Source organism: Capsicum annuum, chromosome 6, assembly GCF_002878395.1.
Source record: "Capsicum annuum cultivar UCD-10X-F1 chromosome 6, UCD10Xv1.1, whole genome shotgun sequence".
Taxonomy (NCBI): Eukaryota; Viridiplantae; Streptophyta; class Magnoliopsida; order Solanales; family Solanaceae; genus Capsicum; species Capsicum annuum.
The window spans coordinates 149,526,758-149,541,901 of NC_061116.1; positions in this window are offsets into that span (position 1 = coordinate 149,526,758).

The window sequence follows — 15,144 nt, forward strand, 5'->3', positions numbered from 1 at the left end:
CATCCATCCATCTTTGCAAAGCAGATGTATATTGCAAGGCTATGGATGGGATGGTTAGAATAAATAAAGTGTAACTAGTGCTGAAAAAGCTACCCAAAAATCCTAATACCTGTTGAATCATCTCAATAGACAAGGGCACCTTAGCTTTACTATTTGGTGTTGTCATTATATTTTCTGAAGATATTGTATCTTCTACTTCAACCACTTTCTCTTCCTAAGCATGGTTTAGTGAAATAAGTATCCTCTTTCTAGGATTGATGATCTTTGGGATATCACAAGTTTAAAATTAGGGAGGTTGATATTCTTAAGACTTCTTTCTAAATCCAGTATATTCACTATGAGTTTTTGGTAATGTCATTTAGATTGACTAATGATCGACTGCATTCATGGATCTTATGAATCGAGTTTTCATACTTTTTTGGATTTGTTTGTTATTGTCTTCATTGATGATATTTTGATGTATTCTAAGAGTAAGAAGAATCATTCCAATCACCTCCAAATTGTGTTGCAGACTCTCAAGTATCATAAGTAATATGCTAAATTTTCTAAGTATGAGTATTAGTTGTATGCTGTAACTTTTCTTGGGCATATTATTTCTAGTAAAGGGATCAAGATGGATCTATTAAAAATTAAAGACGTTAAAAGGTGGCCTACACCTATAACTCCAATCGACATTAGGAGCTTCTTGAATTTGTCTGGGTATTATAGGAGGTTTGTGGAGAGATTTTTTTTCAGTGCTTCTCCATTAATGAAATTAACTCAAAAAAGGCTAAGTTTTTTATGTTTTGATTCTTGTGAGGGTAGTTTTACAAAGGTGAAGGATAATTTGACTTCTGCACCAATTTTGACCCTACCTGAGGGTACTAATGGTTTTATTGCATTTTGTGATACCTCCCGTGTAGGACTGGGTTATGTTTTTATACTACATAGTAATGTGGTGTCCTATTCTTCTAGTTAGCTTAAGTTTCATGAGAGTAAATGTCTAACTCACGAATTAAAGTTGGTGGTTTTAGTTTTTTCTTTGAAGATTTGGTGCCATTATTTGTATGGGGTACATGTGGAAATCTATTTGGATCATATGAGTTTTTAGTGTGTGTTTACTCAGAAAGAGTTAAACCTCAGGTAGATAAGGTGCCTTGAATTGCTCAAGGATTTCAACATAAGTCTTTACTACCATCCAGGTAAAGCTAATGTGGTTTTAATTCTCTTAGCAAGTTATTTATGGGGATTTTTCCCATGTTAATGAGGATAAAAGAGAATTGGTAAAGGATATTCACAGGTTGGTGAACTTTGGAGTTCATCTTTTGGACTCTGAGTATGGAGGGGTGATTATTCAGAAAGTGATCAAATAATCTCGTAGTGCTGAGGTAAAGGAGAAACAGACTTAGGATCCCATTCTTATGCAGATTAAGGGTGATATGGGCTAGCAAAATGTTATGGATTTTGAGATTAGGGGAGATGGTATTCTAAGATACCAAGGTAGGTTGTATGTTTATGATACTGAGGGGTTGTGGGAAAGGATTTTAACTGATACTAATGAGTTTTAATATCCAGTTCATCCAGGTTTGACGAAGATGTATCATGACTTAAAGGAAACCTATTAGTGGAACAATATAAAGAGTGATGTGACAAATTTTATTACTAAGTACATGGTTTTTTAGAAAGTTAAGGTTGAGCACTTAAGTCCTAGTGGTATGCCTCAAGAGACAGAGTTGCCCATGTGGTAGTAGGAGGTGATCAATATGGGTTTTATTACGGGGATTTTGCGATCTCGCAATCAGTATAATTTGATTTGGGTCATTGTGGATAGGATGACTGAGTTCGCTCACTTTTTGACTATAAGAACTAAATACTCTGGAGATGATTATGTAAAGTTGTTTATTTAGTATCCATTGTTTTAGACTGAGGTACGCAGTTTTCTTTACACTTTTGGGATTTGTTTCAGATAAGTTTAGGTACACAGGTAAACCTTAGTACTGCTTTCCACCCTCAAAGGAATGGGCAAGTGAAGCATACTATTCATACTTTGGAGGATATGCTAAGGTCCTGTGTGATTGATTATAAGGGAATTTGGGTTGATCATTTGCCTCTTATTGAGTTTGCTACAATAATAGTTATCATTTGAGCACTCAAATGGCTCTATTTTAGGCTCTTTAGGGTAGGAGGTGTAGGTCTCCTATTGGATGGTTTGAGGTTAGTAAGACTAGGCTATTTTGCCCTAACTTTATTTAATAAGCCATGGAGAAGGTGAAGGTAATTAGAGAAAGTCATAAGACCACTCAAAGTCTCCAAAAGTCTTATGTGGATGTGAGGCGAAGAGAGTGGGAGTTTGAGGTTAGCAATTGGGTATTCTTAAAGGTGTCTCCTATAAAAGAAGTCATGAAGTTTGGGAAGAAGGGAAAGCTCACTCCCTGTAATGTTGGGCCATATTAAACTTTGAAGAGAGTTGGGAATATTACGTATGAGTATGATTTGCGTATAATTTTGGGTTCTATTCATCCTATGTTTCATGTGTCCATGCTAAAAAAAGTGTGTGGGTGGTCATTTATTGATAGTTCCTATTGAGGATGTTGGAGTTACGGATTTCTTGTCTTATGAGAAAATCCTAGTGAAGATATTAGATAGGCAAGTTCGTAGATTGAGGACCAAGGATGTAGCTTTAGTGAAGGTTCTTTAGAGAAACCAAAAAGGTAAAAGTTGCTATATGGGAAGCTGAGGATGATATGAAGGCCAAGAACCCATTCTTATTTCCATTGTTAGACGAAAGTGCTTAAGGTATGAGTTTCATTTTCCTTCTGTCATTTTCCAAGTTTGTTAATTTATTCTGGTGTATTTTTGTTGTTCTCATGCTAAAAGTGCATTAACTCATCATTTGGAGATGAATGATCCTTAGGGGGAAATAATGTAAGACCCTTAAAATTTCCATCATTTTATTTTTTACCTTCCCCTTGCGTAATATTGATTTGTCACTTGAATTATGTTTAGGGATGTTAAAAGAGTGTTCAAAAAAAGTTTTGGAATTTTTAGAAGAGGTTCAGGGTTATTTTGGGACCTTGAGGTAGTAAGGATCCATGATATTTTTGTGTCATGGAAGTTACCCTCCACGATATTGGCATGGAAGAAGGATAACCTCTGTGATATTGGTGTGCCAGGCCAAGGTGTAATTTTTATCCAATTTTGTTTTTTCACTTAAAAGTGAGGGGCTTTTGATATTTTCATTGTTTTCATGATATTTAAACATAAAATAGTCCCATTCCCATCAGTTTTCAAAGATGAAATCCCCCTATTTCACTCTCACACACAAAACCTAAGAACATTCAAGGGTTTCACTTTGAATTCATCATCCGAGCTCCAAACTTCAAATTGATTACAAATTCTTGTGTGCTTCGGACATGTATCTCTTCCCTAATTTATTTTTATACAAAAGCATGTGTTTAATTATTGTCCATGTTGTTTAATTATTGGATGTTGAATATGGGATGAGGAATTTGGAATGGCTGTCACATGAATTGAATTTCCAAGGTTTTGAATTGGTTGTTTATGTTTTATTCTCAGGATTTTGGACTAAATAAATGCATGGGTGTGGGAATTGGGATGGGGAACATAGGTTTCCCCAAATTTTATGGCTTAATGGTTTGAAATTGGCTTTAACCTCAACCCAACTTGTGAAATTGGCTTGAAAGATGGATATACACATAATCTACTTCACTTTTGAAACCTTGCATTGTATAAAAGGTCAATGGAACATAAATTAGTTTTGAAAGGCCTTGGTGTCTATGGGATGGTTTTCACGTGGAAACTTTGGAGTCAATTTGGATAATTGGTTTTTGTGTGGCATAATGGAATTGGCTTGAAAACTTAACTTTATTTGGTATGAAGATACCGATGATAAATGCCTAATTAAAAGACTTCTTAGTTAATGGATGGGAATGTGCGTAAAAAATTTTATTTGTGCTTAAATAGGGTTGTGTAGCTCGCCGTGGAAGGTTGAGGTTCTGGGGGGACCGATACTGAAAACCACATTTGTCATCATGGAGATCTATATGACCGTGTTAATGGTTCACTCTATATATATGTACATACACACACACACACATATATATAAAACCATATTTGCCATCGTGGGGATCTATCTAACTGTGTTAATGGTTCACACTATATCTATGTACACACACACACATATACACATATATATATATATATTGGAATGGTTGGAGCCTCGATAGCTTTGGCCCTTCCTCAAATTTCTCCAGTTCGTGTGGCAAACATGCACTGGGCCCTTTCAGCAAGGGGAGATGAACACATATAGCCTGTGGGTGCCCTTAGGACAGATAGAGCTACATGATCCAAGATAACGGTTTTAAATCTCTTGGTTAAACCTTGAATCCCTATCCCAGCATCTTATATATATATATATATATATATATATATACAATGTGTGCATGTGGTTTAAAGTGGTTTTGAACATGACATTATTTTATTCCTATCCTGAGTTACATTCCAATACTTATCCCACTTACTGTCCTAGTACGCTACATTGTTTCATAATGTTGGTTCTGAAGATACTTCTTTTACCCTAATGCAACGTTAAGTGGATTAGCACATTGGTTAAGTAGTTATGAAGTGGTGAGCTTCCATCCATTGGAAGGCCTTATCATTTTCATATTCTTTTATTTTTACTCAGTACTTTTCGATTCTTTTGGTAATAATCAGGTCATGTCCCAATCTGTTTAGTATTCTGCTTTTAGAGACTATTGTGGACAGATGTGGGTTGGCTGGTTATTACTTTGACTCTTAATTTCATTTGACTTATCTATTCACCACTTTATTTCTATCTTAAGTGGCTTCCACATTGTTATTGTTATTATTTTGTGCTTGTGAGGTTAGGCGTTTAGGGTGGTCTCCAGTCCATAGTGGGCTTGAGATACCCATCACAACCATACCCTTGTTTGGTTCATGACAATAGACTACTTCAACTCTTTTACTTAAAGTTACCTTTAAGTCATGTTTTTTCCTTTCACCTTTAGGTCACACTTTTTGCCTTTTATTCTCGTTCAGCTCATTCCTGATCTATATAACCGCCAAATATGCACACATTTTAATAATTCATTCCATTTTAGCATTTTTGAATTAAAAATCACTAATTTTAATCATAATTTATCCTATTTTATCATGTTAGGGTTCCCTTAGAATATTAACTTCATGAACACTACTCAAATTTGCTTATTTACTCATAGTTATAGTCACATTAGTATTTTTGAACACCCTAGGACTATTGTATACCAAATTCATATGCAATTCCCTCATTTTCATTAATCTTCACAAACTAGGGTTTAACCCCAAGCCCATCATTAATCCATTTTACAGTGATTTTCTAAGGTTGAGCCAAGTCAATTCAAGTCTAGAACAAAATTTCTTACCTTCAAAGATTAACAACCCCAAATTTCCTCTAATAATAGACTATTACCAGTGCCCTATCACATTTTTCAAAAAATAGAGAATTAAAATATTTTTTGAGTTTTCAAAACTGATATTTTATTACTCGTTATTACTACATCAGAAAATTACCACTGCTACGGTTCAGACCAATTTTATTAGAGGCTGCTGTTGAAGTTTCTTTGAGCGTTGTCGCAGTACTGCTGTAGTGGTTACTTCTTATGTTGAAGTGGTCCAATGCAGAAACTCAAGACCCCTTCTCAATTTTCCCTATTTTACAATACACACTATGAATCTAGATAACATGAACCAACCCCTCTATGATAAATGTTATATCTAGAGTTTTGTAGCTCCATTTCATATGCTGAAAGTTTCTATGGCTTCCTATGTGAGTTGGCTATCCAACCATTATATCAAACACCACTATTAATAATCATATAAATACCATATTTTATCAACTACCCACTCAATTATAAATCAAAACTTGACTAGTCCAAAATTCCACAAATTTTAGCTAAGGGGAATTAAGGTGCAACTTTAACCTCCTAATTCCATGTAACTACGTTTTGGGTTGTTATAAGGAGATACAACAAATACAAGGAGGATAAAAATAAAGTACCTATAAAAAGTGATTACGAATTGGAAGGTAGTTCTAGCTAAATGTAATCCTACAAGCTGGAGGTTCAAGACAGACAAAGAATAAAATAAGTTATTTATTGAGACAAATGAGAATAACAATCAAAAACAACAAGGGATAAACACTGATAATCCTTTTGAGCTATTGTAGAATGTGAAAAAACTAGGGATATGCAGGCTAATAGGGAGGAGGTTCAGTAGGAGCAAAGCATAGAGAAGAACAATACACAACATAAAGATACAAAAAAGAATGATGAGCATAAAAAAGAGAACATAAGTAGGCAAATGCGATAGATGAATAAAAAGACAGGGATAATAACTGCTACAAATATTCTGAATAATAGTAGCCAAGCTACTCCACAAAAGCACATTGAGAATATCAATAATAACATATATAAGTCATTAATCATATCCGGGAGCCATATCAATAATCACATATATAAGTCATTAATCATATCTAGTAGTGATATCATTAATCATATATATAAATCATTAATCATATCCAAAAGTTATATCAATAATCACATAAATAAGTAATTAATCATATCCAAAAGCCATATCAATAATCAGATATACAAATCATTAATCATTTCTGGAAGCCATATCAATAATCACATATATAAGTCATTAATCATATCCAAAATTCATATCAATAATCACATATATAAGTCATTAATCATATCTAGAATCCATATCAATAATCAAATATATAAGTCATTAATCATATTAGGAAGCCATATCCAACTAATATACTCATTAAATACATTCAACCTCCTCAAGTCTCTGACCAAATATTAAGAAAGGTATATCATGTGTACATAAGTCTACAAAGCTAACACAAACCTTGGCCTAAGGTGGGTCGGAGGGGCCTACTCTAATCCAAAATCAATGTTAGACAACATCTACCTCAGACTAGGCTAAGGTATCTAAGTTCATATCTAGATGTTGAATAAGCCATAAATAGACCTAAAATAGTAATCCTTCCCCAGACATAAACAATCAATTCAACCCATAAAAAATAATAGCAACTACGGCAACTTCCCTTAACTTAGAAAACTAAGACCAATTTCAACTTAACGTAAGTGACTAAGGCAATTTCACCTAGCTTAAACAACTAACGTTTTTTCATTCTAAACCCAAACCACGAAGCCAACTTCATCTCAGACACGAATAAGTACACTAACTACTCCAAGTTACTACTTCATGGCAGCCTAAATGGTTCAACTTCACCAAATATCCTCATTCATACTTTCAACACCTAAATACCACCCCATATCTAGTACAATATCATCATAATACTATGAAATAGCTCAATTTACAAAGAAGGTAAACCTAGTCTATCGTGACATTAAAGAAAAGCCTAAAGAATCTGCTAAATCACTGATTTTCCTTTATGAGAAGCTTATATATGGTGACATGCTATTAAAATCACAATCTACTCATCAAAACAAGAACAATGATACCCATATTTCACTATTTTGCTTCCGGTCCAAAATTATGAAAAAATCCCATTATTTATGAAATCACATATTCAAAAAAAAATACAACATCCCTCTATGCTGAAGGAATATTTATCCTAAAAAATGAGTGAATTCCAAGCTATAATGGTGCTAAAATCAAGTTACCAAGCTTTTAGAGATTTTACAAAACGTATCGAGAAATCAACCATAAAAATAAGGAAATCTTACCGTAAATTCAATGGAGAATTGCATAAATTTATGAAACTAAAGCTCCACAATCACCCATAATTGATTCTCCCAAGAACTCCCTTTTATTCAGGATTTTACATTCTAAAGAATGGATGAAGATGATGAAAAATCAGGTTAGTGGGTATTTATACCCTTCCCAGGTGCTCGGGTATCGCTTAAGTGAACTTCAAGTCTCCTAAGCGATGATTGAGCTCTAGAATGCCAATATTTTAAGTGATATCTGGATGCTTGAGTCAATGTCGCATACGCGATAGTGCCCACGCTTTCAAGCCATTCACTTAAGTGACTAAATGATTCACTTAAGAGATACTTCTTGGGGTTTTCCAGATTGCTTAGGCAATCAAGGGCATCACTTAAGTGATGCACAAGCTCCAGTTTGGAAGATAAATGTAAAAAGAAACCCAAATTATTTTCTACTTGAAAATAGTATAAAAGATATCCAATTTCAAAGAATAGATAGAAACTATAAAAAGAAAACCTAAACAAAACTAAATTGTAGGAGAGACACGACCAAGGAACTCCTTGGTAAAAGGAGAGATATTTTCTTTCCTTTAGTGAAAGATGCAACAATTAATATTGAGGAGTGAAATATTATTCTATCTTTTGAGGGCATCTATTTGATACTTCTTCCTTTTTTATCTTTGATCAAGAATCAATTGACTAATTCTTTTTCTAAAGTCTTAGAAGAAATCACTCATTAAAATCAAATTATCAATCTCCCCATTTTTTATGGATGACAATAAAAAACTAATGTATTTAACTTTCCTTTCAAGCTCACCTTGAGTGGTTGACTAGATGAGTGAGAATTAGCTCCCCCTAAATTGGCGTATCATCCAGTCAACCTATCCTGCATAATACTAAGATAAACATTGTCTTTATCCCCCTTTGACATCATTCAAAAAGAAAGAATAACATGCTAAGGCAAAACAGGACTAGTATTGAACAAAACAGAATAAAGTATTCATGAGATTAGGCCCATATACAAACCAAAACGAAAATAAAACAATTTAAGAAGCAACTAGGGAGCAGTAGGAGGAGAATATTGTTCAAAATGATGAAGGAAATAATCCATAGTTTGAGAACTATAATTCTTTAAGTTCATAAATTAATTAACAATGGTAGTGGAGAGAGAATCAATTATAGCCTGGATTTTACAGTAGTTTTTGGCGCCTCCTTAATAACCTGATCCAATTTAATTGAAAACGTGCAACGTCAGCTCCATTTTCCATACTAGCATCTTTGATCTTGTCCAGTTTAAAGTAAGTAGCAAACAAAAGGTCCTTTAAGCTGTCAAGTATTGAATTAGTTCTGATCAATCAAAGATCTACATCCAAGGAGGAAAGCCAAAAGAAGGAGAGGATCAAAATTTTGGAATGGATGGGGTGCTAACAGAGTAGTTATCAGACTTATGAACCCAAGCATCATTAACTAGAACATAATCGATACTGCAAAAAATTTTAGCCTTATAGCATTGCTTTACAGAAACAAAAAGGACAACACCAAGAGATAGATCACATGCTTCCAAAATACAAGTAATAATAAGCCCATAAGGCTAGAAGAATCAAAAGAGGCTTCAATCATATAGTTAAGGATAAAATAATACATATTAATTTTACACTGAGAGGCAATACAAAATGTGAGCAAGGTGTCGCATTGAGATAAAGTGGAGAGAGACCAAACCCTGGGAATTAAGGTAGTAGCCATAGTATGAGCAATCACATAATTTTCAAAAGAAAAATTCTTAGGACCAAGAGTAGAGGGAAGGGGATCTGTGTTTTCCAGAGCAATAAAGCATTTTGCTTTCTCAAAGGAGACATCAAATTCTAAGGGTTAATGATTTTTAGAGGAAGTAGTAAAACTTAAATAGTTTATGTCATAGATAGAAATAAATATAACACCATCAAGAAAAATTATTTTCTCCATAATAAGGGCTTCTAGTTCACCATGTATAAAGGATCGAAGATTACCATAAAAAGACAATTAAGAGGCCCACAGGCATGCTTAGGAGTAGAGGCAAAGATATTTTACCAACCTTGAAATTAAAAGAAAAATTCAATAGGATAATTTAAAGATTATAAAAGATCAAGATCGACAATTTTACCATAAACAAGAGAGAATTCCTTCATTGAGTGAAAGAGAGTTTTGTTCAAAGGTCTCTAGAAGTCAGTTTTGATACTCAAGAAACTATCAGTATCAAACTCAAATTTCTTTATAGAATAACTAGATTCATCAAGAACATTTAAATGTTTACCTATCAGGGAACAAGAGGAATCAGAGGACGTTTGAGGAAGTTCTGATCCAATAAGTAAGAGTTAAGAGGAACAGGAGAACAAACTTTCCTTTGCCCATTGCACAAGCACTTTTTCTGTTGCTTGAAGAGGAACTTTTTGAACCCTTATCCATTTAAAGAGGAAGAGTGAGAGAGTATTAAGAGAGATTAAAGAAATGAGGGAAAATATATAGGTAATAAAGAATTTGAAACAAAAAGAAAAGAAAGGGAAGAGATTCCTAGGAAGACATAGAGGTGTCACAATTACCATACACAGAACCCTGCGTCAAGTAGAGAAAATAGAAGAAATTGAATGACAAGTACATCAATCAATTCATCATCGATTAAAGACACTTTTATACATAAACTTTCTTCATAGATATGGAAGTAAATATTTTTCAGAAAGCTTTTGTAATAATATCAAGATTTCTAAGAGAACAAAAACATTCTTCCAATAAAGATTTGGTGAAAATATCAGCTAATTAAAAATCAATGCTAATAAAGGATAATTCAATACCATATTTTAAAATATGATATTTAATAAAATTATGTTTTATATCAATATGTTTAGTCATAGAATGATGCACATGATTTTCAGAGAGATGGATAGCACTAGAATTATAATAAAGAGTCCTCAAAGGTTTAAAAGACAAATCATAGTCACTAAGTTGATAGGGCGTCCAATGAACTTGAGGACAACATAATCAAATAGAAATATATTCAAATTCAGTAGTAAAGATAGAAACATATTTTTATTTCTTGTTATTCCATGAGATAAGGGATTTTCCCGTGAACTAATAATGTCCCACTTATGCTTTTTCTATCAATTTTATCACTTGCATAATCTGCATCTAAAAAACTCTTTAGTTTAATATCATTAGATTTAGAATACCACAAACTGTAAGAACTTATGCTAATAAGATATCTTATAATCTATTTGACTGTAGCAAAATGAGATTTCTTTGGAGTTGACTTGAATCTCATACATTTACAAATATTAAACAAGATATCTAATTGACTGGAAGTGAGATATATAAGAGAACCAATCACACCATGATAATTTATTTCATCAACAAATTTACCTTTATTATTTATCTCTAGGGCATATGTGGAGCTCATGTGTGTACCAAAGTATTTAGCATTATCCATGCCAAATTTGTGAATGAGATCTTTAGTTTAATTACTTTGGCATATGAAGGTTCCTTTAGTAGATTGCTAAATTTGTAATCCCAAAAAGAAGGCCAATTCTCCCATCATACTAATTTCAAATTCACTTTACATAAGCTTAGAGAATTTCTTGCATAAGACAACATTAAAACTTCCAAAAAATAATTTGATCAATATATATTTGATTAATAAGATTCCCAGAGAAGGTTCTGTTTATAAACATGGTGGTATCGATTTCTCCACCAGAAAAAATCATAATTAATTTAGGAAATTGATTAGTCTATCATACCAAGCACAATATGCTTATTTTAAACCATTAGATAGCTTTTGAAAGTTTAAAAATTGATAGGGAATTTAGGATTTTGAAATCCTGGGGGTTGTTTTACAAAAACTTGTTCATCAATGAGACCATTTAAAAAAGTACATCTGACAACCATTTCAAAAAGTTTAAAATCTTTGTAATAAGCATAAGAAAGTAAGATACGAATAGATTCTAACCTTACCATTGGTGCAAAAATTTCACTATAGTCGACTTTCTCTTATTGTGAGTAGCCAAGAGTAACTAGATGATCTCTGTTCCATACTGTCTTACCTGATTCATTCATATTGTTTTTGAAGACCCATTTTGGTCAAATGATTGAGGCGTTCTCTGATTTTGGAACTAGAGTCCACAATTTGTTTTTATCAAAGTTCCCAAGTTCTTCTTCTATTTGTTTGACCCAACTTTCACCGAGTTCAAGGTGGGATATAAGAGTGACGTTTGTGCTTTTTTTGTTAGAGGCTCTCATTTTCATTCCTTACGTGGTATCTCCAATAATGAATTTCTATAGATAATCAGGTTCACTCTCCATTTATTTGGAATGGTTTAGAGCCATCAAAAATAACATGCATAGATTTTTTAATACATAAGTACACTTATTAAAAAATCTATAGGATCTACTAGAGTTACAGTAATCCATAAATATTCCTACATCACAAAGAGGATCAAACATACCAATATTATCCTAACCATTATTATGAACAACGAATTTGAATCCAAATAAGTGAAAAAACCTAATATTGGGTTTCCTAATATTTTAGAGTTCATATGGAGCTTTCTTTAGAACAGTTCTGATAAGGCACCTGTTCAAAATATGATAAGTAATACTTACAGCTTTTTCCCAGAATTTGTGAGGTAAAAAGTATGCACATAGTATGACTCATCCCATATCTTGAAAAGTTATATTCTTGTATTCAACCACTCCTCTTTGTTGAGAAGATCAGGGAGTAGAGAAGTTGTGAGTATAACCTTGATTCTTACAAAAGGTTTCAAAATCTTTGATCTCAAATTCTCCTCCATGATCACTTCTAGTAATAGAGATATAGTAGCCTTTGTTTCTTTGAACCTTTTCACAGAGAATTTCAAAATTCTTTGAAGTTCATCTTTGTTAAAAAGAAACATAGCCTAAGTAAATTGAGAATAATCATCAATAATCACAAATACATACTTTTTACTACCAATACTAGTAGTTCTAGCAGGACCAAACAAATCCATATGAAATAGTTGCAATTGTTTAGTAATGAAAATAACGTCTTTTATAGGAAAAGAATTTTAATTTTTTTTACCAAATTGACAAGCATCATTGTCAGTCTTTTTACAATCAAACTTTGGAAGACCCATAAAAAGCTCACGTTTGGCTAGCTTTTCAAATAATCTCATGCTTATAAGGCCAAGCTTTTTATGCCAAACCCGAGGATCTTTCAGATATGAAAGCCAAATAGATATGTCCTTTTGTACTTTTGATGGGCTCTGAGACATCTATATTCATATGTATATTTCCAGGAAGAATTTTCTTGCCATGCCTTCCATTTATACACCCATCAATTTTACTTTCAAATCAGCATCACATAACCAAATAAAGATTAGTGATATCACATGATTAATTAAAAGAGATAGTACCAATATCAATTACTTTGCCTTTTGGGTTGGTAAAACTTATGCCACCTCAATAAAAATCAACGATTGTTTTAAAAGGGATTTCATTTCCTGTTATGTAATTTGAACATCCAATATCAAGATACCATTTATCTATAGACTTTGAGTGGTATTCCTGAAAAACAAATATATCACTTATTTCTTAGAACCCAAGTATTCTTAGATCCCTTTGGGTTAGTACTTGGATAAGTAAACTCAGTTTTGGATCTCCAAATCCATTTGTTGGGATTTCTAGAAAGAAATCTGCAATTATAATATTTATGACCTAGTTTACCATAGTGATAAAAAGAAGAATGAGAGTACGTTTTAGTGGTTGAGCAGGTATGATATGTATTATGACTTTGACTGGTTCCTTTGGTCGACTAACTGGAGTTAGCTAACCATTGAAATTCTTCATAGCTATAATATCTATTATGATAAGTTCTATGATTGTGATGACTTTCTTTGGTTGACTTGCCAGAGTTAGTTGATCGTTCAGATCCTTCACTGCTATAATATCTATTACTATACGTAGAACTACCACTATCAGATTTTTGTTAGCTGACTTAGAAGAGCTAGTCAACTAATCAGAACAATACTATGACTAGAAGATTTTCCAAAACCATTTATTTTAAATTTTGATTCATTAAATTATTCTTATAGAAAATCCTTTTCAATTTCACAAACTTTAAGTTTAATTTCTCAGATTCTTCTTTTCATTTATAAAGCTTTTTTTCCATCTCGAGCTTTATTAAATCAGCTATGGAATGATCCAACAAGTTTTGTGGATTAAAGCATTCATTGTAGGTATTTGTTCTTACCAAACTAGATTCTATAGTAGCCATGAAACAACAATCTCCAGTGTTATCATTTTCATTGTCAGAGTGTTCTTCATTACACCAATAGCTGAAAGCCTATTGATTTTGTTTGGAGTATCTTCTTCAAGTTTTTGGACAATCATAAGTAGTATGACCATATTCACCACAACTATAACACTTACCTCCATTCCTATTTTGTTCAATATCTTGCTTTCCTTTTGAGTAATTTGGTCTTCCCCTTCTTTGATTTTTGGAACTTTTGTAATTGTCAATCACTGTCCTGGTGATGAGGATGAGTTCATCTTCATCTAAGTCATCATCTTCTTTGTCACTTGTAGCTTTAAAAACCATGGTATTTTTCTTTTTATCTTTCAATTAATCCTTTTTATTCAGATGAGCTTTTTCAAAGGCAATGAGATCTCCTTTTACTTCACCATAAATCATTTTGTGAGAAACTGGGTTAGGAAACTTCTGAGAATCTTAGTGATTAATCTGATACTAGATAAGTCTTTCTTACAGCTTTTAGTTCACCAATAATCTTGCCAAATCTAGAAAATTTTTCTTCAATGGATTCTCCATCTTTTATCTTAAAGAGTTCATATTAATAAACTAGAAGATGAACAAGATTTCACTTGACCTTTTCAGTTCTTTCAAAGGTTACTTCTATTTTATCCCACATATCCTAGGAAGTTTCAAAGCAAGGGATCTTTTCATATTCGTCAGCATTGAAGCACTGTATAACATATTTTTTTCCTTTTAGTTTATTCGAATGATGTCAATTTATTTATTAGTGTAGTCGTCTAAAGTTGGAGGGTTGTCAATAGATGCTTGACATCATCTGGTGTTCTTCCATCTTTGGTGGCAAGAACAAGTGGAAGATCACTGAACTTGATCTTCCAATAGGAGAAATCTTTTATATTAAAGTAAATAGGTCTAGTTTGAGATGTTCTTTATGAGAATAGATATCAAAAAATTATTTAGGCGACAATTTTTCTAAATTTGTTATTAAGCAAATGGATGTGAGTCTAGGCTCTGATACTAATTGAAAGTGGTAAGGGGGTGAATTTCTCTTTTTCGATTATATAGTCGACTTACTTTGATAGACAGTTGACTACTAAAGTTATAATGAAGTCCAATAATAATGTCATGACCCAA